General features: G+C 30.9%; 1 long non-coding RNA gene across 1 annotated transcript; it reads left to right on the top strand.

The window, feature by feature from the left end:
* Positions 1–341: 341 nt before the first annotated feature.
* LOC145798406 (uncharacterized) lies at positions 342–2,281 on the top strand. The gene is made up of 3 exons (XR_014339259.1): positions 342–1,411; positions 1,632–1,682; positions 2,049–2,281. It is a non-coding gene; the product is annotated as an uncharacterized LOC145798406 (long non-coding RNA).
* Positions 2,282–2,698: the final 417 nt, after the last annotated feature.

Raw genomic sequence — 2,698 nt, 5'->3', positions numbered from 1 at the left:
TATTAGAATGCAATAAGAGAAGCAGCCTTGTATATACTAAACATAAAAGATACAAAGCATCTTTTGTTAGTGTTCTTTTTATTTTAATAAAAGCATCATTCATTACTCACATATAGAACAATGAAAAATTAAGGGTAGAGTTATAATTCAAGCCAAAAATGTTGGCTTGTACATGAATAAAACCAGACTCTCTTTACTTACAGATTCATTAGTACCATACTACTTTATCATAAAACTTATAGGATAGATTCACAGATTTTCTGCTCTAGAAGTTTTCAGAAAATAACCAAATGCCTATCAAAAGTAAAAAAAAAGACTATTCAACAAAACAAAGGCTTGTCTCCATTATTTGGGATCATCTAAATAATTCTTGTTTCAATTCTTTTTTGAAAAAGAACTGAATGTTAAAATTTGAAAAAGAGCATGGAAAATTAAAATTTCATAGAAGGAATGGAAAACTATATTGAAATTATTACAACATAAGCAATGTGTATTGGAAAAGAGCAAGGAAGAAAGAAAAGAAAGCTGATGCAATGCTACTTTAGATAATCTAAGAGTATAACTACGGGAAGGAGACAATATTACCATTATTATTATTGGTGTGTGTGGGTGAGGACGTTCTATAACACCGCGTAAGTTGCATGAACAGTAGCTGAATTTTCTATCCTTTGCCCATTTATGCATTGGAAATCTTTTTCTGGTCCTAATGCTCTTTACAAATTATTAGTTAAGGGAGATGCTGAGGTAGGCTTTTTACATTATTGGCATTGCGTCCTACAATGGTAAGCTTGATAAGGACTAAGCACATTTTCTAGCAACATTCGCAATATTATTCTGTTATGCTAAGTTCTATGTGGGGAGTGGCTTGCAAATATGTGTATACTATCTCAATATTTTTTCCTTAGTGTTATAGTAGTTTTTTTTCCAATTTTCATAATTGAGTGTCGGTGAGGAGCCCTCATTAGGGTCTGAGATAGTAGTAAACATGTAAAACTCATCCATTCAAATCCTCTCTGCCCCTAGATCTCACGCTGCTACAATAAGGATATTCAAGAACTGCAAGATATTCAAAGTTGTATACAATTGAACTGCCCATAGAATTTCATGAGGAAGCAATAAGGAATAGGTATGCCGAGTCTGGATCAGCAGGAAAACAAGGGAGAAGTATTTATGAGAGAGGTTTGCATTTATGTTGGCTTAAATTTAGTTTATTGATTAATTGTTTTAATGGGTACCAATATATTGTTACAAGAAAGCTAAGGGAGAAGTATCGTTTCTAGCATTTGAATATCTAATGATTATGACATGGATGGTTCCTTATTTTATTTAATTGTGCCTTTTGATCATGTTTATTCTATGTCCTAGGTATATGGCATATATTATGGACACTAATGAAGAGGAGAGAGTTAAGGTATTTTTCGTATGTCTAGTTTGGGTCACGTCTTCTCAAAGGAAAAGGAAAAACCAAAAAGGGTCAATTTACTTGCAATGTCTCTCAATACATAGCTTTGATCTAAGAAATGTAATTGCTATTTACATTTTAGTTCTTTCTAGAGCATCATCTTCAAATATAAATCCTAGTTTATTTTAGTTCTTATCATTGATTAGTTTCTATTTCTTTTCTTCCTTAGGTACACCTTATTCTGAAAGAACTAGCGAGGAAATCACTATCAGCAACACAGGTAAACAATCTTCAAATTTTTTCCCCCCAGTGAGATGGATCATCTTTGGTTAGTAATATTTCTTTGCAAAATAATTTAAATAATTTACTACCTAACCTCAACATGTTTATATTTCTACACATTTGGAAGTATTCAAGTTGTTTGGCACATCTGACATGCATACTTCAGTTAGTTTGAAATATTCATGTAAGCTTATCAATAACTTTAGCAAATTCCCTGTTCTTAAAAAATATAAGTAAAAAATGAGTTTCTTAATTAGGTGAATGATCCTTGTATATTTAAAAAGTTGAGAATGTGACAATGTGAACTGGTGTTTCTTTAAGATGTAGAAGTGTATAATCTTCTAATCATTATCTTATTCTGCAGGTCCTTCAAAAATATGTAAAGAATTGGATATCAATTGTTGTACCATTTCAGGATAAGTGATGACATACCAGTTGACAAGGATACTAGTTTGAGATTGCAACTTGATATGTCAATTTTTGAAAGTTTTTTGAAAGCAGAATCAAACATTTTGGAAACTTTGAATTTTAATTTTTGTAAAATTTTACTTTCTATGTACTCATTATGATTTGGGAATGGAGTGTCTTTGATGTGTAGATGTCAATTTTTTTCTTTTTTGTATGATTGGATGACATTTAACTTTTGTGCATTTTTAGCTATCCCAACTTTGATTTTTAGCGACGAAAAAGTGTAGTAGAGAAAGTTATTTGTCTTTTAGCGACCAAATATAGTTGTCGTTAAAAATGTCATTATTTTGTTTTTCGTGACCAAATTGGGATATTTTGTGACGAAGTATTAGCGACTAAATGTTTAGTCTTGTAAAATCAAACATTTTGTGACAATATAAAATTGGTCGCTAATTGTCATTTTCAGTGACATTTTCAAAAATTCGTCACTAAAGACTTTTCTAGACGCACTTTTAGTGACTTTTTTAGTGACAAATTTAATTTTGTCACAAAAATTATTTAGAGACCAAAATAATGGTTTTAGCGACCAAAATAATTGGTCGCCAA

This window comes from Camellia sinensis, chromosome 8 (genome assembly GCF_055761805.1).
Source record: "Camellia sinensis isolate YWXY chromosome 8, ASM5576180v1, whole genome shotgun sequence".
Taxonomy (NCBI): domain Eukaryota; kingdom Viridiplantae; phylum Streptophyta; class Magnoliopsida; order Ericales; family Theaceae; genus Camellia; species Camellia sinensis.
This window is presented reverse-complemented; position numbering and strand designations above follow the sequence as displayed.